This window comes from Oryctolagus cuniculus, chromosome 3, assembly GCF_051225735.1.
Source record: "Oryctolagus cuniculus isolate XC-2025 breed Fujian yellow rabbit chromosome 3, ASM5122573v1, whole genome shotgun sequence".
Lineage (NCBI taxonomy): Eukaryota > Metazoa > Chordata > Mammalia > Lagomorpha > Leporidae > Oryctolagus > Oryctolagus cuniculus.
In genome coordinates, this window is record NC_142869.1 from 165,793,891 (window position 1) to 165,818,998 (window position 25,108).

The following is a 25,108-nucleotide window of genomic DNA, read 5'->3' on the forward strand; positions in this document are numbered from 1 at the left end:
CCAGCTCATGTACCCCTGGGTGCCTGTTCTTGCTCCTGTCACCCCGGAGGTCCCAGCTTTCCCCGCTGGCCACATCCATCTACGCCCACGGCCCAAGCGGTGCCTGTCTGCTCCCTGCCATGGTGACCGCACCCCAGAGGCTGCATCGCACCTGCCCCCGCCTCCAGGCGCTGACCCTGTCTCCTGGCAGAGGGAGCCAGCGGAGACTCTGAGAACCATTCTGGAAGGCGCTCTGCCTTGGTCCACGCTTTCTAGAATCGTTGAACTTGCAGGGTCTAGACTTCGGCTCTCTGTGCGTCCCGCCTCACCCACGTCACCATCAAAACAAACAAAAATGACTGTTCCTACCTCTCTTATTTTATTAACTTGAAACACAGAGTTACAGAATGAGAGAGATCTTCCATCTGCTGGTTCACTCCCCAAATGGCCAGGCCAAAGCCAGGAGCCAGGAGTCAGCTTTGTCCAGGTCTCCCACGTGGGTTGGATGGGGCCAAGCGTTGAGGCCATCTTCTGCTGCTCTCCCAGGTGCATTTGCAGGGAACTGGATGGGAAGTGGAGTAGCTGGGACTCAAGTGGCGACCCTAAGGGATGTCAGCCTTGTAGGAAGTGGCTTTTCCTGCCACCTCTCTTGTCCCACCGTTGCATCCCCCTGCAGTCCTGTGGCCTTGGGGATGTTCCAGCATCCTTGATGGCTTTCTGCTTTTAATGGCTGGTATAGCGGGTTGAAAGATGGCCGCCAAGGTCTGGCCTAGTCCCCAGAGGCTGCGAATGTGACCTTATCTTGAACAAGGGTCTTTGCAGATGTAATCAAGTTAAGGATTGGGAGGAGATCATCCTGGATTATCTGGGTGGGTTCCAAGTCCAATGACAAGCATCTTTATAAGAGACTCACAGGAGATGGACACAGCAGGGCAGGGGGCACTGTGATGGCAGAGGCAGAGGTTGGGGCGATCCAAGTGTATGGGGCCCAGATATCTTAATCTTTTTCTTTAAAAAAAAAAAAGATTTATTTATTTGATAGAGCTACAGAGAGAGAGGGAGGGGGAGAGAGATTTTCCATCCTCTGGTTCATTTCCCAAATGGCTGCAATGGCCGGAACTGAGCTGATCCAAAGCCAGGAGCCAGGACCTTCTTCTGGGTCTCCCCCATGGGTGCAGGGGCCAAAGGATTTGAGCCATCTTCCACTGCTTTCCCAGGTGCATTAGCAGGGAGCTGCATTGGGAGTAGAGTAGCTGGGACTCCAACCAGCGCCCATATGGGATGCAGGCGCTGCAGGCAGTGGCTTTACCTGCTGTGCCACAGTGCCGGCCCCAGCATCTTAATGTTTATTCCAAGTTCTTGCCCCACAGAGATAAGAATTGAAAGCTGAGGCAGAAACGCGGTGCACAAGTGAGAGACCAGGATTTATTTCAGAGAGAGTGAACGTATAATCACATGTGGGTGTGGGCCGCCCCACGTGGAGGGATACCCGTCCTGAGTGGGCTGGAGAGCTGCCCAAGAGGGGACAGGGGGAGGAGGCCAGAGCAGGACCCAGAGCGCGGCCAAGAGCAGAAAAGGGGCCCCTCCCATGTAAGCAGCGTCTTTTGTGATGTAGGCAGTGGTGTAGGCAGATGGCACCAGGTCTGGGTCGAGTTCAGCCTGCGAGAGGTCTTTCAGGATTTTCATAGCACCCCAATGTGGTTTAGCCTCCACGTGGCCATCCTGGTCCTGGATGTGACACAGGTGCATTGTAGGAAGGAGGGCTTATCAAACTGCAGGTGAGGGGTAGCGTTGCCAAGTAGGGCTGGCAGGAATGCCAGCTCATGTACCCCCCCCCCCCCCCCGTGTCACAAGGTGGGCTACAACTACTGTGGGCAAGGACAGGCCCTGGAGGCCTCTGCCCGCCTCAGCACCGCAGCTGAGCAGGAACCTGGAGTCCTGACCTCAGGTTTGAGGACCGCCTGAGGCCACAAAGCGTGGTCACTGGCCACAGCAGCCCAGGCAGGATGCACCCCACTCATGTGCCAGCTTCCACTGCCACCACTGGCCTTATAGACAGAGTCTGTCCATGCAGCCTCAACTCTGATGTCCGCATCTCTGCCCCTGGCTGCCTCATGGAGGCTGCTGTAATATGTCCAGCTATGATATCCATTTTTTTTTTTGACAGAGTTAGACAGTGAGAGAGAGACAGAGAGAAAGGTCTTCACCCCCCAAATGGCCACTACGGCTGGCACCGCGCTGATCTGAAGCCAGGAGCCAGGTGCTTCTCCTGGTCTCCCATGGGGTGCAGGAGCCCAAGCACTTGGGCTGTCCTCCACTGCCTTCCCAGGCCATAGCAGAGAGCTGGACTGGAAGAGGAGCAACCGGGACTAGAACCCAGCACCCATATGGGATGCTGGTGCCGCAGGTGGAGGATTAACCAAGTGAGCCACGGCGCCAGCCCCATGGTCTTCTTTTTAAGATTTATTTATGTATTTGAAAGAGAGAGAGGGGAGAGAGAGAGAGAGATCCATCTTCCATCTGTTGGTTCACTCCCCACATGGCCCCAACAGCCAGGGCTGGGCCAGGCTGAAGCCAGCTTCCAGGAGCTTCCTGGGCCATCCTCTGCTGCCCTCCCAGGCGCATCAGCAGGGAGCTGGATTAGAAGTGGAGCAGCTGGGACTGTGCCTATGGGAGGCTGGCGTCACAGGCGGTGGCTTTACTCCTCACACCACACTGCTGGCCCCTAACATACAACATTTTAAAGATGTGTGAATCACAACAGTGAGTCATCTTGTATGGCTTACAATAGAAAACATGAAAAAGACGTACAACCTGTGGTACTGGCTTCTGTAGACGGGTGGAGTTAGTATGGAGGGCAGATTGGCAGCTGGTAGAAGTTGTACCAAAAATGAACCATTTTTTAAAAGATTTTATTTATTTATTTGAGAGGTAGAGTTACAGACAAAGAGAGGGAGAGAGAGAGAGAAATGTCTTCCATCTGCTACTTCACTCCCCAAATGGCTGCAATGGCTGGAGCTGCACCAATCTAAAGCCAGGAGCAACAAGCTTCCTCTAGGTTTCCCACATGGTGCAGGTGCCCAAGCACTTGGGCCATCTTCTACTGCTTTCCCAGGTGCATCAGCAGGGAGCTGGATGAGATGTGGAGCAGCAGGGACTCGAACTGATGATCCGGCGTGGAATGCCAGTGTCAGAGCAGGGGCTTAGCCTGCTGCACTACAATGCTGGCCCCCAAATGTACACATTCTAACCCCAGCTTCCTTTTTAGATTTATGCTGAGAATAATCCATTCCATGAGCAGACACATGTATTGGACAGCGACAGAGTCCACTCAGAGTCCCTGCCCCGGACGTCTGGCTCCCTCCAGTGTGTGCAGAGGACGGCCACGCATGCTCTGGCTGCATCCCAAGTGCTGAGCTCTGTGCCTAAGAGGTCTCAGGAGCCCGGGTTCAGCTGAGGCCACAGCTTCCTGCTCTTGGCCACCCCCGCCCTATTCTGGAAGGCAACCTGGAGATCAGTCCTGAAAGAGATGAAATGAGGCTTATCTTCTCCCTCATCCTACTTACGAATCCCACATCCCCCACCCCACAGGTGCAGAGGTACATCTCCTCCCGCCCCTCTTATCACAAGTGTCAAGTTGTGATTGAAGCTGTTTGATTGTGGGGCAGACGTTTGGCCTAGAGGTCACGATGCCCACATCTCACGTCGGACGCCGTGCTGGGTTCAGTCCCCGCCCAGGCTTGCATTCAGGGAGCCGCAGTGACGGCTTAGGTGTTGGGTTCCTGCCACCTGCCTGGGAGACCTCGGTTGCCTTTCCCTGGTCCTGGCTGTTGCAGGCATGTGGGAAGTAAACCAGGAGATGAGAGCTCTCTCTCTCTCTCTTTATCTGCCTCTTTCTCTTTGTCCTCAAATCAAAAAAGCAAAACAAAACAAAACAATGGGTTGGCACTGTGACGTAGTAGGTTAAGCCTCTGTCTGTGGGTACAGCATCCCTGATGGGCACTGGTTCCTGTCCCAGCTGCTCCTCTTCTGATCCAGCTCCCTGCTAATGCACCTGGGAAAACAGTGGACAATGGCCTGACCGCTTGGGCCCTTACACCTGTGTGGGAGACCTGGAAGAAGCTCCTGGCTTCTGGCTTTGGATTGGCTCAGCTTCAGCTATTGTGGCTATTTGGGGAGTGAACCAGAGGATGGAAGACCTTTCTGTCTGTCTCTCTCTGTAACTCTACCTCTCAAATAAATAAATATTAAAAAAAAAAAAAAAAAGCTTTGGGGCCAGGCCTTGGGGGTGCAGTGAGCTAAGCTGCTGTTGGGACACCAGTATCCCGTATCAGAGAGACTTCCGATCCAGCTCCCTGCTAATGCTCCTGGGAAGGCAGCAGAAGGTGGCCCAATTGCTTGGGCCCCTCCCATCCATTGGGGAGACCAGGATGAAGCTCCTGCTCCTGGTATCAGCCTGGCCCAGATCTGGGTGTTGGGACCATTTTGGGGAGTGAGCAGAGAGCTGGACAGGAAGAGGAGCAACCGGGACAGAATCTGGTGCCCCGACCAGGACTAGAACCCGGGGTACCAGCGCCGCAGGCAGAGGATTAGCCTAGTGAGCCGCGGCGCTGGCCGAAATCCTTTCTTTAAAAATGTTTTATTGCCATGTGAATGTAGGTGAGTGTGTGTGTCTCATATTTGCCCCGGGCCTGACCTGGGTGAGCGATCTGAGGAATGAGACTCTCATCAGCAGGACCAAAGGCAGCTTGAGGGGCAGTGCCCGCAGGACCCTTAGTCGGCTCAGCCTCGGGGCCTTAGTCGGCGGTCTTCTCTCCTGGAGAGGGGGGCTGCGGACTGGGAGTTTCGAGCACGTGGTCCTCCGGCTCACAGGCGGCCGGGGGAGGGCAGAGAGATGGGTATTGATGTTCCAGAAAGATGAGAAGAGGGGTGTGGTGCGTGTGGGCCCTGCTGGCCAGGTGCGAATTATTCATGGGGAGGTATACTTGTCCCTTGGAAAGAACCCCGGGCTGGTGATAAGGAGGTAGGCACGTGACCTTGGTGTGTTCTGCTCGGCCTTGAGCAAGGCGCTCGCTGTCTGTGCACACGTGAGTGCACAGGTAGCCCGCACAGCACCTACTGGGTGCTTAGGGGCGCCCGCAGTTCCTGAGATGCTGTCTGCCCCGAGGCAGGGTACCAGGGAGACCGGCACAACCAAAGGTATCAGTGCGGAAACCGGCTCAGCTCGTAGGAGCCCTGTGCCCAAAGATGCGGGAGCAGCTCCACCCTGACCCCAGGGAGCCCGAGCTGCTGCCCAGGGGCGGACTGGAGCCCGGGGGCCCTCAGCTGCTCCTGGACCTCCAGGGATGACAGGGGCACAACCAGAGTGGAGGCCCGGGCTGGGAGGCAGGCCATTTCCCTTGCAAAAACCAAATTCAAATACAAGCTGGCAGCGGGGCACGGGCAGGCTCAGATGTGTCCCGAGAGCCTCCTTTTTGCTGCCCAGGCCCTGGGGCTACCTGGCTGTTGGCCCCAGGTTGGTCTTGACATTTCTCAGAGCCCCTGCTGGGGCCAGGGCTGGGGTGAGGCCCAGCTGGGGAGCTTGAGATGGTCCCTTGGCCACAGCCAGCCCATGCATTAGTAATGACCACTGATCCTGCTGGCCATGCGCCCTCTTTCCAGAGTGGGGCAGTAACCCGAGCCCCTCTGTCCCCCCCCAGACTCCACCCTGCACGGTGGGGCCATCGGACTACCCCGGGTCCTTGCCCTCAGTCTTGGCATTGAAAGAGAAATGCACACAAGTCATGCGCCTCTGCACAGGGCTTCCCACCGTCACCTGGAACAGGGACTTCCTGATACGCGGCCTCCACAAACAGCCTGCACCTGCTCGGGTGTGAGGCCATCCTGGCTGGGCCTCCATTCCCTGGACCTGCCTGGGAGTCCCTTCACTCCCACAGCAGCCCTGGGGACACAGGCTCTGTCCCGGCCACGACCTGTCTCAGCACATGGGGGAGGTTTGGCTGTCCCCACGCCCTTCTCCTAAGAGCCCTGGAATTCTCTCTGGTGTGAGGTCTCGCAGGAACACCTGTTGGCCTGGGGACATCAACAAACAGGGACCCCGAGGGCACTGAGAAGGGGCGGGCACTAAGGTGGAAGGGGTAGGCAGGACCCTCCTGGGCTCTGCTGTGCATGTGGTCACGTGGCCACCACGACCATCAGCCAGGGAGGCCGCTCAGCAGTCCCCTACGCACCTGCCCGCGGTCCTGTGTGTGCCCCAACATTGCTGTGACCAGCGCTGCCCACCTGTGGGGGCTGGCGTCCGTGCTCACACCCAGGAGGAGCAGCTGTCGTTGAACACGGGGTCGGCAGGGCGGGCGCCGTGGCCCAGCAGGTTAAGCCGCGACTTGCAGCACCAGCATCCTACTTCTGAAGTAGTTCCAGTCCCAGCTGCTCCACTTACGATCCAATTCCCTGTTGATGCACCTGGGAAGGAAGCAGAAGATGGCTCCTAGTGCTTGTCCCCTGCTACCCACCTAGGAGACCCGGATGAAGCTCCTGGCTCCTGGCTTCAGCCTGGCCCATTTGGGGAGTGAACCAGCAGACAGAAGATCTCTCTGTCTGTGCCTTTCAAGTCAATCAATCAATCTTAAACTATAGGGTGCTGGCAGCAGTGTTGCATGCGGGGCCTTTAAGGGGTAAAGCCCTTCTCCCTGGCTCCGGCCGGCCCCTGGAGCACCTGGGTACAAAGCGAGGCCCACACCCATCCTCTCATCCCCTTCCCCACCGAGCGGCCACGAAACAGAGGCCCGTACCAGACGCAGCTGCTCAATCTTGGTGATGGCCAACCTTCAGAACCGTGAGCTAAAGTGGACTCTTCTAGGCCACCCAGTCTGCACTGTGCACTTACAGCCACAGAGAACGGACTAAGAAACGGCCGCCCGCCTCCGGGTAGGGACAGGGCCTTTGGGGCCGGGTGACCTGGGTGAGGTCTCATGAGGGCCTTGGGGACAGGGCCGACTCAACTCAGGCCGGACGCCTGTGGCACCCGCAGGCCTCACCCGATCCTTAGGCCTTGCCAGCACCTCCTCCCTGACTTGGGACCCCGGAGTCAGAAGTGGGTTTCAGAGTGACAAGCAGATGGGTGGTGAACGCTGAGACCCTGGGCCACTGTGAGGATGCCACCTGCCCTGGGAGCTTCCCACTCAGCCCAGCCAGGGCCTCCTGGAAGTGGGCAGGAGGGCAGGGTGTTGGGGGGAACGTGCACCAGCTCTGGCCCAGTGGCAGGCGTGGGTGACCCCCAGGGCTGTCGGCCAGAGCGGCCTGCATTTCCATTGCTGCTGGCCACGCTACAGCAGTCACAGTTGAATAATTGAGCAGGGCTGGGTGTCTTGCCTCCTCGTGGGAGGCCAGTGCTGGCCCCAGAGCCCTGCACCTGGGCGGTGAAATAGATCCCCAGGCTTCCCGCGGCGGCGTCTCTCCGGCTCCTCCCTCTCCAGGCCCACACCTGCTCCGCCTGGCCCCAAGCTCCCTGCAGCTGTGCCTCTCCGCCTTCTCCCATCACCAGGCAGGCCTTTCCCATTCCACCTGCAAGCCCTTTGAGCCATGGGGCCGCTCCGTCTGCTTGGCCTCTTGCCCGGTGCAAGCCAACGGCACTCCATCCCATACGGTGCCACAGCCCTCGGCCTGCGTAAGAGCCCCCCATTCGCTCTGCACACGGGCACTCGGGACCCGGCCCGGCCACCTCACTCCCTGCCGCAGGCCCCTGGGTGGCTCCCACACCTCAGGACCAAGTCCCGGTTTCCTGTCCTTGCTCTGCCCGTCCCTACCACCACCTGCTTTTCACAGCCTCGGGCTGCGGGAGCCACAACCACCGTGTGTGGTTCCCTCTGCCCGTGCTGTTCCGGTCTCTGCTTCCATTGAGGTCTCGTGCTCAGCCTGGGGTGTCCAAGGGACCTCCAGACCCTGGTGCCCCCCAGCCCCTCCACGCTCTCCATAAGCAGCCCGTGCTGAGTCTGTCTTACCAACCAGCATATGCGCCAACTTCTATTTCTTTTTTTTACTTTCCAATTTATTCTTTCATTATGGGTTTATCAATTTTTTTTTTACTTTTTTTGGAGGTAAAATACAGAAAACATTAAATTATCATTTTAACTGTTTAAGTGTACAATTTAGGAGCAGTCAGTGCAACCACAATGTTTTTCTATCACCATTATCTTTTTTTTTTTTTTTTTTTTTTGACAGGCAGAGTGGACAGTGAGAGAGAGACAGAGAGAAAGGTCTTCCTTTGCCGTTGGTTCACCCTCCAATGGCTGCCGCGGCAGGTGCACCATGTTGATCCGAAGGCAGGAGCCAGGTGCTTCTCCTGGTCTCCCATGGGGTGCAGGGCCCAAGCACTTGGGCCATCCTCCACTGCACTCCCTGGCCACAGCAGAGAGCTGGCCTGGAAGAGGGGCCACCGGGACAGAATCTGGCGCCCTGACCAGGACTAGAACCCAGTGTGCCAGCGCCGCAGGCATAAGATTAGCCTAGTGAGCCGCGGCGCCGGCCCACAATTATCTTAAAAAAAAAAAAAAAATTTTTTTTTAAAGGCATAGTTACAATGAGGCAGAGGCAGAGCGAGGTCTTCCATCTGTTGGTTCACTTCCTAAATGGCCACAACAGCCGGAGCTGGGCCAATCTGAAGCCAAGAGCCAGGAGCTTCCTCCCAGTCTCCCACATGGGTACAGGGACCCAAGGATTGGGGCCATCTTCTGCTGCTTTCCCAGGCACATTAACATGGAGCTGGATCAGAAGTGGAGCAGCTGGACTGGAACTGGCATCCACTTGGGGGCCAGCACTGTAGGCAGCAGCTGAGATTTTTTTCTACCCCAAAGAGAAGCTCTGTGCCCATTAAGCCCTCCTCCCTAGCCCCACCTCTGACAATCTTCATTCTACTTCCTGTCCCTATAAACTTGCCTATTTTAGGTACCTCATATAGGGATAATCTCATTTGTCCTTTTGTGCCTGGCTTTTTCACGTAACATAATTTCAGGGTTCATCTATCAGAATTTCATCGCTTTTTAAAAATTTTAAATATTTATTTATTTGAAAGGCAGAGAGATGAAGAAATCTTCCATTGCTGGTTCAGTCCCCAAATGGCTGCAACAGCCAGGTTTGGGCCAGGCCCCACATGGAGGACAGAGACCCCAAGTACGTGGGCCACCACCTGCTGCCTCTTGGGAACACATTAGCAGTAATCAGAAGTGGAATCGGGACTTGAACCTGGGTACTCTGATGCTGGTTCACTCCCCAGAGGGTCGCAACAGCTGGAGCTGTGCCGATCCGAAGCCAGGAGCCAGGAGCTTCTTCTGGGTCTCCCACGTGGGTGCAGAGGTCCAAGGACTTGGGTCATCTTCTACTGCTTTCCCAGTCCATAGCAGAGAGCTGGGTCAGAAGTGGAGCAGCCAGGTCTCGAACCAGCACCCATATGGGATGCCAGCGCTTCAGGCCAGGGTGTTAACCGCTGTGCCACAGCGCCAGCCCATGGAAAATTATTTTAGCTTTTTTTTAAAGATTTTTTTTTGAAAGGCAGGATTAGAGAGACATAGAAAGGCACACAAAGAGACAAAGATCACCCATCTGCTGTTTCATTCCCCAAATGTCCACAACAGCCAGAGTGGGACCAGGCCAAAAGCCAGGAGCCTGGAGCTCCATCCGGGTCTCCCACGTGGGTGGCGGGGATCTAAGCACTTGGGTCACTTTCCACTGCTTTCTCTGGTGCATTAGCAGGGAGTGGATCAGAAGTGGTGCAGCCAAGACTTGAATTGGCGGGTGCTGGCATCACAGGTGGTGGCTTAACCCGCTTGCCACAGCGCCAGACCCTGGAAACCCCTTCAGCCAGCATTGCTTCTGCCATGACTTGGCTCCATTTTCCCTCGCCTCTCGCAATGGGGTTTTCTCTAGCCTCATTCTCCATGCTTTCTCTTTGTCTCTCTCTGCTGCCCTCTGGTCCACTGGTTCACTAATTCTCTCTCTAGCTGTATCTAATCTGCCAGTACACCTACCCCTTGAGTTCTTAATTTGGTTATTGTGTTTTCAGTTCTTCCTCGTAGCTACTATGTACTTAAAAAAAATATAATGTCTGGGGACTGGTGCTGTAGCATAGTGGGCTAAGCTTCTACCTATGGCGCTGGCATCCCATATGGGTGCCGGTTCGAGTCCCAGCTGCTCCTCTTCCAATCCAGCTCTCTGCTATAGCCTGGGAAAGCAGTGGAAGATGGCCTAAGTCCTTGGGGCCCTGCACCCACGTGGGAGACCCAGAAGAAGCTCCTGGCTCCTGATCAGCTCAGCTCTGACCAATGCCATCATTTGGGGAGTGAACCAGTGGATGGAGACCTCTCTCTCTGTCTTCCTCTTTCTGTCTATAACTGTATCTCTCAAATATAAAAAATCTTAGGGAAAAAATGTCCCATGCAGGCATTTTCCAGCTCGTCTCTCAGTTCTGTACCAGATGCAGTGTGGTTGTTGTACACATGGCATCTGATAATTCCCGTATCTGAAGTCTGGGACTGGTTCTGCACTGCTGTTTACGTATTTGTTTCTGCGGGTCTCACTTCTGTCTCCCTGTCTTCTCAGGTCCATGGTTATCTGTGGGGAGCAACTCAGACTAGACTGTTACTGGAATTAAACCACAACGCCGGCCCCATTCCGTTGTCCTAACTCACTCCTGCTGCTGTAACAAATTCACAAATGATGGAAATTTATCTCTTACTGTTTTGGAGGCTGAGAAGTGCCAGGCCAAGGCAGGACAGTCCTGGCATCTGCTTCCTAGGTGGTACCTGTTGCTGGCGGCTCACCTGGGCGCACTCTCCATCCCAGGCACAAGGTGGCGCTCTCGTGACCCCCTCACCTTGCAGAGGCGGGTCTCCGGTTACCATCACCTAGGCGATGAGCTTAGAGTGCCAGATTGCGGCGTGGTGTGGGTGTTCCGACCCCCGCACCCACCTCGGCAACTTAAACGTGAAAACTGGGCCCACAGTCTTAATAGGAGAAGGTGTAGAGGAAGTTTGATGCTTTGCCTTTTAACAATTTCAGAGAGCAAAAGCTTTGATAAGAAGGGAACAAAACCCAGGTCTCGTAGCAGGAAAAATAATTAAGTATATAAAAATGTAAGTCCAGGGGGCTGGTGCTGTGGCGTGGTGGGGTAAGCCTCACCTGCAGTGCTGGCATCCCATATGGGTGCCACTGATTCAGGTCCCTGCCACTCCATTTCCTATCCAGCTCCCTGCCATGGCCTAGGAAAGCAGTAGAAGGTGGCCCAAGTCCTTGGGCCCCTGCACCCACGTGGGAGACCCAGAAGAAGCTCCTGACCTTGGATCTACCCAGCTCTGGCCATTGCAGCCATTTGGGGAGTGAACCAGAGGACAGAAAACCTCTCTGTCTTTCCCTCTCTCTTTCTGTAACTCTGCCTCTCAAATAAATAAATCTTTAAGAAAACACAAACCTCAAATGAATAGGACAAATAATTAAAGGTCATTATAGCAAAGGTTTGCTTTCCTCCATGTGTTAAGAGCTGCTGACAATATATAAGAAAATGGGCAAATCAACAATTTCTAGGAAAGGAATTGGAAACATCTCCTGGTATCCAATCTTCCTCATAGTGAGAGAGAAATAACTTAAGCTACACAGAGCAGGCATTTGGCATAGTGGTTAGGATGCCACTGGGGACATCTGCACCCCACATCCAAGAGCCTGCACTCAAGTCCCAGCTCCACTTTTTCTTTTTTTTTAAACAGAGTGGACAGTGAGAGAGAGAGACAGAGAGCAAGGTCTTCCTTTGCCGTTGGTTCACCCTCCAATGGCCGCCAAGGCCAGCGCGCTGAGGCCGGCGCACTGAGCTGATCTGAAGGCAGGAGCCAGGTGCTTTTCCTGGTCTCCCATGGGGTGCAGGGCCCAAGCACTTGGGCCATCCTCCACTGCCTTCCCGGGCCACAGCAGAGAGCTGGACTGGAAGAGGAGCAACCGGGACAGAATCTGGCGCCCAACTGGGAATAGAACCTGGGGTGTCAGCACTGCCGGCGGAGGATTAGCCCAGTGAGCTGCAGCGCCGGCCATGTCCAATGGTTTACACCTCCAATGTTCACGACAACCAGGGCTGGGCCAGGCTGGAGCCAGGAGCTCTGAGTCTCCCACAGGGGCAGCAGGCGCCCAGGCACTTGAGCCCTCACAGCGTTAGCAGGCAGCTGCATTGGGGGCAGAGCAGCTGGGACTCAGACGATGTCCAGTATGGGATGCAGGTGCCTGAGGAGTTGGTTTAACCTATGGCCCATGACAGCCACTGCATCTTTTCACATATATTTTTAAAGATTTACTTATCTATTTGAAAGGCAGAGTTACAAAGAGGTAGACAGAGAGGTCTTCTATCTGCTGGTTCACTCCCCAGATGGCCGCAATGGCCAGAGCTGTGCCGATCCAAAGCCAGGAGTCAGGAGCTTCTTCCAGGTCTCCCACATGGGTGCAGGGGCCCAAGGACCTGGGCCATCTTCTGCTGCTTTCCCAGGCCACAGCACAGAGCTGGATCAGAAGTGGAGCAGGGCTGGCGCCGTGGCTCACTAGGCTAATCCTCCACCTTGTGGCGGCGGCCATTGGAGGGTGAAAGAACGGCAAAGGTAAGACCTTTCTCTCTCTCTCTCTCTCTCACTATCCACTCTGCCTGTCAAAAAAAAAAAAAAAAAAGTGGAGCAGCCGGGACTCGAACCAGCACCTATATGGGATGCCAGCACTGCAGGTGGCAACTTTACCCACTACACCACATTGCCAGCCCCATTTTTTCATTTTTTTGATAGTGTCATTTGAAGCCCAAAAGTTTTTAATTTTGGTAAAGTTCCAATTGCCTATTTTTTCTCTGGTTGCTTATGCTTTTGATATCATGTCTAATGAACCTACTACCTGATTCAATAAAGTCTTACACCTATATTTTCTTCTAAAATCTCTATAGTTTTAGCTTTTATGTTTAGGTCTTTGATTGACTCTGAGCTAATGTTTTATACAGTGTGAGGCAGGGATCCAGTCATTCATTGGTATGGGAGTAGCCAATTAACCCAGCACCTTCTATAGAAAACTCTTCTTTCCACTGAGTCTCTTTCTTGGCAAACCTTGTGGAAAAATCAGTTAAGAAATGTTTTTTTTTTTTTTTTTTTGATTCCAATTCTGTTCCGTTGATTTATTTTTTTTAAAAAATTATTTATTTGAATGGCAGAGTTAGAGACAGATCGTCCATCTACTGTTTCACTCCCCAAATGGCTACAATGGCAGAGGCTGAGCCAGGCTGAAGCCAGGAGCCAGGAGCTTCTTCTGAGTCCCCTACGTGGGTATAGGGGTCCAGACTCTTGGGTCATCTGCTGCTGCTTTCCTGGGTGCATTAGCAGGGTGCTGAATCGGAAGTGGAGCAGCCGGGACTCCAACTGGTGTCCATGTGGGATGCTGGTGCCACAGGCAATGGCTTTACCTGCTACGCCACAGTGCTGGCCCCCTGTTTTATTGATTTATATATATATATTTTTAAATTTAATTTTAATTTTTAAAAAAGATTTATTTCAGAAGCAGAGGCAGATAGAGGGAAGTCTTCCCTCTGCTGGTTCATTCCCCAAATGGCTGCAATGGCTGGAGCTGCACTGATCTGAAGCCAGGAGCCATGAGCTTCCTCCGGGTCTCCCATGTGGGTGCAGGGGCCCAAGGACTTGGGTCATCTTCTACTGCTTTCCCAGGCCATAGCAGAGAGCTGGATTGGAAGTGGAGCAGCTGGGACTCAAACCAGCGCCCATGTGGGATGTTGGCACTGCAGGTAGCAGCTTTACCTGCTATGCCACAGCACCAGCCCCTGTTCATTGATTTAAATGTTTATCCTTGTGCCAGTACCACAGACTCAAGATCATTGTAGATTCTTAGTAAGTTATGAAATTGGGGTGTTTGAATCTTCCAGTAGTGTTCTTTCTTTTATTCCCTTTTTTTTTTTTTTAAGAGTCATTTATTTATCCAAAAGATGGGAAGTTACAGATGGAGAGATGTCTTCCATCTGCCGGCTCATTCCCCAAATGGCTGGGGCTGAGGCTAAGGCAGGATGAAGCCAGAAGCCCGGAACTCCATTCTGGTCTCCCACGTGGGTGGCAGGGGCAGAAGTGCTTGGGCCATCCTCCACTGCTTTCCCAGGGGCATTATCAGGGAGCTGTATCAGAAGTGGAGCAGCCGGGACTTGACCCAGTACTCACGTGGGATGGCAGCATTGAAGGCGGCAGCTGAACCCACTGCACCATAACACCAGCCCCAACAGTGTTCTTTCTAAAGGTGGTTTTAGCTGTTCTTGGGCCTTGAATTTTTTCATGAAATGCTTGTGAATTTCTGAAAGAAAGAAAAAAGTCCAACCGGGATGTTGACTAGTGGTTTTTTTTTTTTTTTTTTTTGGACAGGTAGAGTTACAGACAGTGAGAGAGAAAGAGAGAAAGGTCTTCCTTCCATTGGTTCACTCCCCAAATGGCCGCAAAGGCTGAAACTACACCGACCCGAAGCCAGGAGCCAGGTGCCTCCTCCTGGTCTCCCATGCAGGTGCAGGGACCCAAGCACTTGGGCCATCCTCCGCTGCCTTCCCGGGCCACAGCAGAGAGCTGGACTGGAAGAGGAGCAACCGAGACTAGAACCGGCGCCCATATGGGATGTCGGTGCCACAGGCGGAGGATTAACCTAGTGCACCATGGCGCCGGCCTCTGGGTTTCTTTTGAAAAATGATTTATTTGAAAGGCAGAGTGAGAGAGAGAGAGAGATTGGCCACAACAACCAGGACTGGGTCAGTCCGGAGCCAGGAGCCAGGAGCTTCTTCCAGGTCTCCCACATGGGTGCAGGGGCCCAAGCACTTGGGGCCATCTGCCACTGCTTTCCCAGGCCATAGCAGAAAGCTGGATCGGAAGTGGAGCAGCTGGGACTTGAACCGGAAGCCATAGTGTATACTGGCGTCTCAGGCGACGGCTTTACCCGCTACGCCACAGCGTGGGCCCCCATGATTGTACGTTGTTATGAGTTACAACGTAAACTGACCGAATCCCACGATGAGTATTTCCACTTCCTTGTCTTGGTTAGGAAGCCACCAGGCCCTCTTGCAATTCTTCACACAGCGCGTGGGCCAGTTCCGTGAGCTGTGAGTGGACCACTAGCACTCCTGCCTCTGACTGTGTTTTGGTCCCAGTTTCCCCTAGAGCCCTTCCCAGGCCTTGGCAGTCATCACTCTGAGTTCAGATCAGCTTTGTTTTGAACTTCACACTCCAAGGAGAACATTCGGAACTGGACTTCCCGTGTCGGGCTTACTGTATTTTACAGAGTCTCTGGTTTTATCGACTAGATGGCTGCGAATGTCGGGATCTTCTCTGAGCCAGAGCCTCCCACCCAGTGGTTCACTCCCCAAATACCTGCAATGGCCAGGGCTGAGCTGCGCCAAAGCCCGGAGCTGAGAACTCAATGCAGGCCTCCCGCTTGTAGGACAGGGGAGGGACCCGGTTATTTGGAGCAGCACTGCTGCCTTTGAGGGTTTGCATGAGCAGGAAGCTGGAGCCAGGAGCAGGGGCGGGCATTGAACCCAGGTCCTCCCGCATGGGACCCGGGTATCCCAGCCTCCAGGGAAATGCCTGCCCCAGGATTCCCCTTCTTTATGGCCGAATACTGTTCCATGGCGAGTCTGTGCCGTGTTTCTTTATCCGTTCATGCACCCATGGACAGCTTGGCTGTTGTGAACAGCACTGCGGAGGACGTGGGAGCACAGTACGTCTTTTCCTGTGCTACTTTCCTTTCCTTTGAATGTGTGCCCAGGAGGGGGCTAGAGGGGTCGTGGGGTAGGTCTGTTCTTCGCTTTTGGCCGGGTCTCCATGCTGTTCTCCGTAATGGCTGTGTAGATTTCTGCTCCCACCAACAATGTATAAGGGTTCCTTTTCTCCACACCCTTGCTGGTGTATTTTTATCTTTTTGATAATAGCTATTCTGACTGAACTGAGATCCGATCTCTATGGTTTGGATTTGTGCTTCCCTAATGATTATTGATTTTGAGCATTTTTTTTTCATATATTTGTCAACCACTTGCATTTCCTTTGGCCATTTCTTAATTGGATTGTTTTTTGTTGCTTAGTTTGAGTTTCTTAAATATTCTAAATTTTTAAAAATTTATCTATTTGAAAGGCATAATCGCAGAGGGAGGGAGGGGGGAAAGACAGAGAGACAGACAGACAGACAAACAGATCTTCCACCTGCTGGTTCATTCTCCAAATAGCTAGAACAGCCAAGGCTGGGGCAGGCCAAAGCCAGAAGCTTGAAATTCCATCTGGATCTCTTAGGTTCTGGCCTTTATAATGCAGATATTGATCTTTTGTCAGATGCATAGTTTGAAAATACTTAGAGGGCTGGTGTTATAGCATAGCTGATAAAGCTGCCGCCTGAGACACCGGCATCCCATAAGGGTGCCGGTTCGAGTCCCAGCTGCTCCACTTCTGATCCTGCTCCCTGCTAATGTGCCTGGGAAAGCAGTGGAGGGTGGCCCAAGTGCTTGGGGCCCTGCACCTATGTGGGAGACACAGATGAAGCTCCTGGCTTCAGATCTGCCTAGCTGTGGCCATTGTAGCTATTTGAGTAGTGAACCAGTGAATGGAAGATCTCTCTCCCACCCCTATCTCTGTAACTATGCCTTTCAAATAAATAAATAAATCTTTGGGGCTGGTGCTGTGGCGCAGCAGGTAAAGCCATAACCTACATTGCCGGCATCCCATAAGGCCGCTAGTTCAAGTCCTGACTGCTCCACTTCCAATCCAGCTCTCTGCTATGGCCTGGGAAAGCAGTAGAACATGGCCCAAGTCCTTGGGCCCCTGCACCCACATGGGAGACCCAGAAGAAGCTCCTGGCTTCGGATCAGTGCAGCTCCAGTCACTGCAGCCAATTGGGGAGTGAACCAGTGGATGGAAGACCACTCTCTCTCTCTCCTTCTCTCTGTGTAACTCTGCTTTTCAAATAAATAAAATAAATCTTTAAAAATAAATAAATCTTTAAAAAAGGAAAATACTTGGGTGGGGCCAGTATTGTGGCACAGCAGGTTAATATACCACCTGCCATGCTGGCATTCCACATGACAGACAGATTTCCCAGGTTCACTCCCCAGATGACTGCAATGGCCAGCACTGGGCCAGGCCAAAGCCAGGAGCTTCATCTGGGTCTCCCACGTGGGTGGGAGGGCCCAAGTGCTTGGGCTGTCCTCTGTTGCTTTTCCCAGGCCTGTAGCAGGGTGCTGGATCAGAAACAGAGCAACTGGCCAGCACAGGTGCCAGCACAAATCCCACTGTTTAATGTTTCTTTTGTTGCCTGTGCCTTTGGTGTCATATCCAAAAAATTGTTGTCTCTGTCAGAGTCTTGGAGTGATTTCCCATGTCGTCTTCTAGCTCGTTCCTAGTTTCAGGTAGCATATGTAGGTCTTTGGTCTGTTTTGAGTTGATCTTTGCAGAGTGAGAGGTTGGGGGGCATGGGTTAAGATTCAGCTGGCTCACTAGGTTAATCCTCCGCCTGCAGCGCCGGCATCCCATATGGGCGCCAGTTCTAGTCTCGGTTGCTCCTCTTCCAGTCCAGCTCTCTGCTGTGGCCTGGGAAGGCAGTGGAGGATGGCCCAAGTGCTAGGGCCCTGCACACACATGGGAGACCAGGGAGAAGCACCTAGCTCCTGGCTTTGGATCGGTGCAGCGCTGGCCAAGGCGGCCATTTTGGGGGTGAACCAACGGAAGGAAGACCTTTCTCTCTGTCTCTCTCTCTCACTGTCTAACTCTGCCTGTCCATAAATAAATAAATGTCTGGTAGAATTCAGCAGTGAAGCCATGTGGTCCTGGGCTTTTCTTTGTTGGGAGGACCTTTATTACTGATTCAATTTCCGACTTGGTTATGGGTCTGTTGAATTGATCCCTTAATCATTATATAGTGCCCTTCTTTGTCTCTTTGAACAGTTTTTGTGTTAAAGTCTATTTTGCCTGATACTAAGGTGGCCACACCAACTCTTTTTTGGTTTCTATTGGCATGGAATATCTTTTTAAATCCTTTCACTTTCAGTATGCATGCATCTTTGTTGGTGAGATGTGTTTCTTGTAGGCAGAAACTAGATGGATTTTGTTTTAAATCCATTCAGCCATTCTGTGTCTTTTAACTGGGGAGTTGAGGCCATTTACATTCAAGGTGACTATTGATAAGTAATGATTTTGCCCTGCCATTTTTCCAAAAGTATTTCTATTTTTTTACTTTGAATTTCCTTTGAAAAATTTTTTAAGATTTATATATTTACTTGAAAGTCAGAATTGCACAGAGAGAGAAGGAGAGGCAGAGAGAAAGAGGTCTTCCATCTACTGGTTCACTCCCCAATTGGCTGTAATGGCTGAAGCTGCGCCAACTGGAAGCCAGGAGCTTCTTCTGGGTCTCCCATGTGGGTGCAGGGGCCAAGGACCTGGGCCATCTTGTACTGCTTTCCCAGGCCATAGCAGAGAGCTGGATCAGAAGTGGAGCAGCTGGGGCTCAAACCAGCACCCATATGGGATCCCGGCACTGCAGGCAGCAGCTTTACCTTCTATGCCACAGCACTGCCCCCCTTTGAACTTTTACTGAGATTTCCTTCCATTACCCTCTTTCATAGCGATAACCACGTTTCTGTGTTTCTGTGTGCAACACATCCTTAAGCATCTTTTGTAGGGCTGGATGGGTAGTGGCAAATTTTTCAATTTCGGTTATGGAAGGTCTTTATTTTACTTTCATTCATAAACGAGAGCTTTGCAGAGTATAATATTCTGAGATGACAGTGTTTTTCTCTTAGGTCTTGGTCTATATCTCTCCATTCTCTCCTAGCCCATGGGGTTTCTGAAGAGAAGTCTGCTGTGACTCTAATTGGAGATCCTCTGAAGTTAATCTGGCGTTTCTCTTGTGCACATTTTAGAATCTTCTCTTTATGTGTTACTGTGGTGAGTTTGATTACAATGTGTCATGGTGAGGATTTTTTCTGATCATGTCTATTGGGAGTTCTGAGTGTTTCCTGTACTTGGGTGTCCCTTTCTTTCTCTAAACCTGGGAAGTTTTCTGTTACTTCACTAAAAAGGCCTTCTAATCCTTTCTCTCTTTCCATGCCTTCAGGAATTCCTAGAGCCCATATATTGGGTCTTTTTATATTCTCCTATAGATTTCCAGCAGTGTTTTTTAGTTTTCTAATTTCCTCTTCTTGTCTTTGGTTTGACTGTATACTTTGCTGTGCTTTGTCTTCTAAGCCCAATATTCTTTCTTCTGCTTCACTGATTCTATTGGTAAGGCTCTCCACTGCATTTTTTACTTATTCTATTGAATTCTTCATTACATTTTGATTTTCCTTTAAGATCTCAATTTCATGGGAGAAGTTTTCTTTCATGTCCTGTACAGATTTCAGTAGTTGTGCATTTGCTTTTGATTACTTCTATGTAATCTTATGATCAATTTTTTGAATTCCATTTCCTGCATTTCTTCCATCTCGTCATCTTCACAATCTAGTTTTGAAGTGTTGTGTTCTTTTGGGAGTGTCATGTTGTCTTCCTTATTCTTGTTTCTTGAATGGGTTTGTTGTTAGGCATTTGTGGAGATACTCATTGGTTTCTTCTTTTTTTCCTGTGCCAGCCTTTATCTTTGTGCTATGACTCTGTAGATAAGAGTAATGTCAGCTTTCAGTGAATATCTAGAGGCTTGTAGTGGGTGTCGTCAGAGAGCTCTTCAGTTCTCCAAGGTTAAGGGCATGCCTAAAGTGACACACCCAGGTTTGGCGTGGTTAATCTTCTCTCTCTTTTAATCAGAAGGTAAATTTATTCTGCTCAGCTGAGCTCCTCTCCTCAAATGAGACCAATGCCTGAACGCTAGCCCCAGTGTGTATAATATTCATCCACTCTGTCCCAAGGACCACAGAAAGGATCTGTGCAGTCCCCACTGTAAGTTCAGTTTCCCTAGCAATGTCCCTCACCAGGTAACTGGGATGCCCTGAGCATGTGGAGTCTCCCACAGTGACTGCCCAAAGTCCCAGCCACACTGTGAGTCTTCCGACACACCCTCAGTTTTTTCACAGTCCCAGTACAGGAGCATTACGTAGTCACAAGCTCCTAGCTGCCTGTTAGTTCTCCCCACCAGAGTCAGGAGTCTCCACTCTGTTGGTTGCTGGGCACAATGTGTGTGGATTTTGTATCTTGCAACTTATTGAATTTGTTTATCAGCTCTTTTTAATTTAAGTGTCAATTCAATAATCTCAAAATTCAATAATCTAAAAAATTCAATAATTAAAATTTTTTGAGAGGCAGTGACGAGGTTGGGCGGGGGGAGAGATCTCCCATCCATTAGTTCACTCCCCAAATGGCCAGGGCTGGGCCAGGCTAAAGCCAGGAGCCAGGAACTCATTTCAGGTCTCCCACGTGAATGGCAGGGGCCCGTGTACATGAGACATTTTCCACTACCTCCCAGGTGTACTGGTGGGAAACTGGATTGGAATCAGGTGCAGGACTTGATCCCAAGAGCTGTGACATGGGATGCAAGACATCTCACACAGCAGCTTAACCTGCTGTGCCATTACACCCATCCCTGTGTATCTGTTCTGATAGTCTCCTGTTGGAATCTGTACGTTTTTCTATATATAGAATCACATCATCTGCAAATAGGAATGATTCGACTTCTTCCTTTTCTGTGTGTATGTCTTTTGCTTCTTTTTAAAATTTTTATTTAATTCAGAGGTAGACAGAGGGAGAGACAGAGAGAAAGGTCTTCCATCTGTTGGTTCACTCCCCAAATGGCCGCAACAGCTGGAGCTGGGCCAATTAGAAGCCAGGAGCTTCTTCCAGGTCTCCCATGTGGGTGCAAGGGCTCAAGGACTTGGGCCATCTTCTACTGTTTTCCTAGGTCATAAGCAGAGAACTGGATTTGAAGAGGACTTGAACTGGTGCCCATATGGGATGCTGGCACCATAGGCAGAGGCTTACCCTACTATGCCACAGTGCCAGCCACAGGCTTTTGCTTCTTTTTCTTGATTAACGGCTGTGGCTGAAGCTGCAGTGCTATACTGAATAAAAGCAATGAGAGTGGACGCCCGTATCTGGCTCCAGATCTTGGAGGAACTGCTTCCCGTTTCCTCATTCAGTATGAGGTTGGCTGTGGGTTTGTCGTATACATCATTTATTACGGTGAGGTGTGTTCCTCCTCTTGTAAAAAGAAGTTTGTTTTCTTTTCCTTGCAAGGTGGAGAGACCAAGTGCCAAAGCCCTCATCTGCTGCCCCCATCCAGGGTGTGCATTTGCAGGAAGCTGGATTGGAAGCAGAGCCAAAGCTCAAACCAGGTACTGCGATTCGGGATGGGGGCAGCCCAAGTGGGACCTGATCCACCGGGTCAAATGCTTGCTCTGTCCTATTCCTTCTGTGCCTGATCCATTCAGGGTTTCTATTGTGATTGGATGTTGAATTTTATTGACTGCATTTCTTTGTCTGTTGAGATGATCATATGGTTTTATTGTGTTGATGTGATATGTGATAGATTCCATTTATTGATGTGTATTTATCACTGGCTTAATCCCACATGATCTTGATGAGTGCTCTTTTTGATGTGTTGTCAGATTCAATTTTATTGAGAATTTCCCCAGCCTTTCCCCTTGCCTGTGTCTTCACTGGTGAAGGGCCTTTCTGTGGGCGGAATATCACTGGGTCTTGTTTTCTAAAACAATAAAAAAAAAAAATCCACTCAGCAAGTTTGTGTCTTTTTTTTTTTTTTAAGATTTGTTTTATTCAAAAGGCAGAGTTGGAGGGAGAGACAGAGAGAGAGAGAGAGATCTTCCATCTGCTGGTTACTCCCCAAATGTTTGCTTCAGCCAGGGCTGGGCCAGGCCAACGCCAGGAGGCAGGAGATTTTTCCAGGTCTCCCACGTGGGTGTAGGGCCGCAGGGCCCAAGGATTTGGGCCATCCTCTGCTGCTTCCCCAGGCGCATTGGCAGGAAGCTGGATCAGAAGTGTAGCCAGGACTCAAACCGGCGTCCATATGGGTTGCTGGCACTTCACGCAGTGGTTTAATCTGTGCCACGATTCTATCCCCTTATGTCCCTTTTAAAAAGACTTTTTATTTATTTATTTGAAAGAGTGAGAGAGAGAGAAAGAGATATCAGAGAGAGACAGAGAATCATCCATCTGCCATCTCAAGTGACCACAACAGACAGGGCTGGGCCAGGCCAAAGTCGGGATCCTGGAAACCTCTGTGGGTCTCCCACATGAGTGGCCCAAGGACTGAGACCAACCAAGCTTTCCCAGGCTGTTAGTGGGAAGCTGGGTCGGAAGTGGAGCAGCTGGGCCGCGGCCTGGCGCTCACACAGGATGCCAATGTCGCAGGCAGCGCAGGCCCCGACCCATTATTTAGTTCTGCCAGTTAAAATTCTTTTCTGTTTATTTGAAATGCCCTCTTGTTTCCTTCTTGCTCTTCCGCTGGTCGTCTTGGCGGTCTGGTGGTCTTGCTAAGGCTTGCCGCCTTTTCTCTCTGCCCCTCGGGGCTGCCCTCCCAGCGGGGATCCTGCTTGCACACACCTGGTGAGGGCCGTTAGCCCTCTGGCGTCAGCGTGGGGGCTCCCGCAAGCGTCTTTGGCAGGGCGGCGCCCCCCCAGTGCTGCTTGTCTCGGAAAGTCTCTGCTTGCCCTTCCTGCCTGGAGGGGAGCTCCGCTCTGCGCGGCGTTGCTGGCTGCCAGGCTCTCCGTCCAGAGCTCAGAGGGTGTCGGTGCCGTCCTTGGGCATGGAACATTCCTGTTGAAACGGCTGCTGTCCCTTTAGGGGGCGCCCGCGTGTGTGACTTGGCACCGTTCACTCGCAGCTTTCGGAATTCTGTGTTTTCCCTTTGAGAGTTTCGCTCTAAAATGTCATTGTGAGGATCTTTTTGTTTTATTTATTTTCATTTTATTTGAAAGGCCGAGAGAGAGAGAGAGAGATCGATTGATCGATCTTCGATCTGATGGCTTGCTCCCCAGATGGCCGCAATGGCCAGTGCTGGGCCAGGCAGGAGCCAGGAGCCGAGAGCCTTATCCAAGTCTCCCAGGTGGGTGCAGGGGCCCAAACATTTGTGCCATCTTCTGTGCTTTGCCCTGGCCATTAGCAGGGAGCTGGATCAGAAGGGGAGCAGCCAGGACTCGAACTGGTGCCCATATGGGGTGCCGGCACCATGGACTGGCTTTACCTGCTACGCCATAACACTGGCTCCACCGAATCCGTTTTCTATGCCTTTACTCCTTTCTTCTCCAAGAATTCCCAGACTTCAGATACTTGTTCACTGAATGGTGTCCCTTGGAAGCTGCTGATTTCATTTTTTGTTTTATTTCTGCTATGAAGAGATACGGTTTTTCTTTTTTCCACATTGATCTTGTATCTGGCAACTTAGCTAAACTTTTTTAACTCTTCTAATAGATTTTTTTTAAAAAGATTTATTTGTTTCTTTATTTGAAAGGCAGAATTGTAAGGCTGCCACAAATCACACCAAACACTGGAGTTAGAAGAGAGGTTTATTGTTGGGGGGGAAGCCGGGGGAGAGGGCGAGAGGGTAAGAGAGAGATGGAGAGAGAGCAGGTGTCTGGAGCAGGTGCTGTTAAACCTTTGCCGGGGGACAGGCAGGGAGGTAGGAGCAGCGAATCCCAGTAGGGTTGGGGTAGAGCTGGCACTGGTGGTTGGGCCATGGGGCTTAGGACCAACACCTACTGTGCAGTGTGGAGATGGGGGCCAGGGCCCAAGATGGTGAGCGAGGCATAGATGGTGCCATACATTAAGACTGTGCCATTTTGCTATCAAGAGTTACAGAGGCAGAGAGGGAAGGAGAGAGGTCTTCCATCCGCTGGTTCACTCCCCAGATGGCTGGCAATGGTCAGAACTGCGCTGAGCCAAAGCCAGGAGCTTCTTCTGGGTCTCCCACATGGGTGCAGGGGCCCAAGCACTTCGACCATCTTCCGCTGCTGTCCCAGGCCACAGCAGAGAGCTGGATCAGAGGTGGAGCAGCTGGGTCTTGAACTGGCGCCCATATGGGATGCCGGCGCTTCAGGTGGCTGCTTTACCTGCTATGCCATAGCGCCGGCCCCTCTAATAGTTTTTTTAAAAATAGATTCCTTAGTAGCAAATAGAGAAAATTCTACCTTTTCCTCTCCAACTTAGATTTCCTTTCTTGTCTTGCCCAGCCTCCCTGGCTGGACGCGCTGGACTCTAGGACAGTGTTAGCAGCCATCATTCCTCGTCTTGGGGCAAGCTTTCCTTCTCTCACCGGGAAGTGTGATGTTTGCCCAGACGCCCTTGACCAGGCTGAGCAACGTCTGTGCTGCTCCTAGTTTCTAGAGAACTTTGATCGGGAAGGGGTAAAGCATTTTGTCAAATGATGATTTTTGCTCCTGTTGAGATAATCATGTGGTGTTTGTTAATTTCACTTGTGTCCTATTGTTCAATTAATAGGGCATATCACAATGATTTTTTCCCCTAAGATTTAAAAGCAAGATTTATTATAGTCCGAGACCTCTAGCCAGAGCAGCATGGAGGAGGCTCCAAGAGAGGGAAAACCCAAAGGGGCTGGTGGTAGTGGGACTTCTAAGCACAATTTTGGGGAAGAAAAAAACTTACCAGCTTGACATTCAGTTATAAGGTGGGGACAAATCCCTTCACAGGATCTGATTTGTAATCCTTTTATCCTATCTTGCTCAGGATAAAAGAAAGGAGCCATGGGTGGGAGGGGTGGGATACCTAACTTGTTTTGCAGTAAACTGGGTGTTCAGAGGGTGGAGCCCCCTCCCTGGCTGTTCTCACGATAAGACTGGAGATTCCTGAGGAAGCGGGGCAGGCACTGTTGATCTTGCTAAAGATAACTTTTGGAAAGCAAGCATTTTGCACCCTAAATTTCCACTGGGCCCACCCTGACTGCCTATTAACCCCTCTGACTCCTCCCATTCCCTCCCCCGGAAGAGTGGACCCTAACTTCTGTTAGGGGAACTCTGGCTGCTTCATGCTGAGTAGGGGCAGTGCAGGGACCGGCCGTGGAGACAGGCTTCCAGCAGGACGTGGCCTCTCGAGGGAGACGCAGTGCCAGCTTGCAGAAACTGCTCCCACCCGAGGTTTCATGCGCG

The 25,108-nt window shown here is 51.7% G+C and overlaps 2 long non-coding RNA genes across 3 annotated transcripts in view; one reads left to right on the forward strand and one right to left on the reverse strand.

Moving 5' to 3' along the window:
- Positions 1 to 348: 348 nt before the first annotated feature.
- LOC149127587 (uncharacterized) lies at positions 349 to 7,781 on the reverse strand. Of its 2 annotated transcripts, none has more exons than XR_016231034.1 (3): positions 7,463 to 7,781; positions 6,210 to 6,441; positions 349 to 3,499 (listed from the first exon to the last, which is right to left on the reverse strand). It is a non-coding gene; the product is annotated as an uncharacterized LOC149127587 (long non-coding RNA). The 2 variants fall into 2 exon arrangements; XR_016231033.1 differs by lacking the exon at positions 7,463 to 7,781 and adding an exon at positions 6,771 to 6,897.
- The window catches only part of LOC138849066 (uncharacterized), a 31,584-nt gene continuing 13,254 nt past the window's right edge, over positions 6,779 to 25,108 (forward strand). Inside the window, exons 1-2 of the long non-coding RNA XR_016231035.1 lie at positions 6,779 to 6,906; positions 21,225 to 21,322. This is a non-coding gene — a long non-coding RNA (uncharacterized LOC138849066). The remainder of the gene's footprint in view (positions 6,907 to 21,224; positions 21,323 to 25,108) is intronic.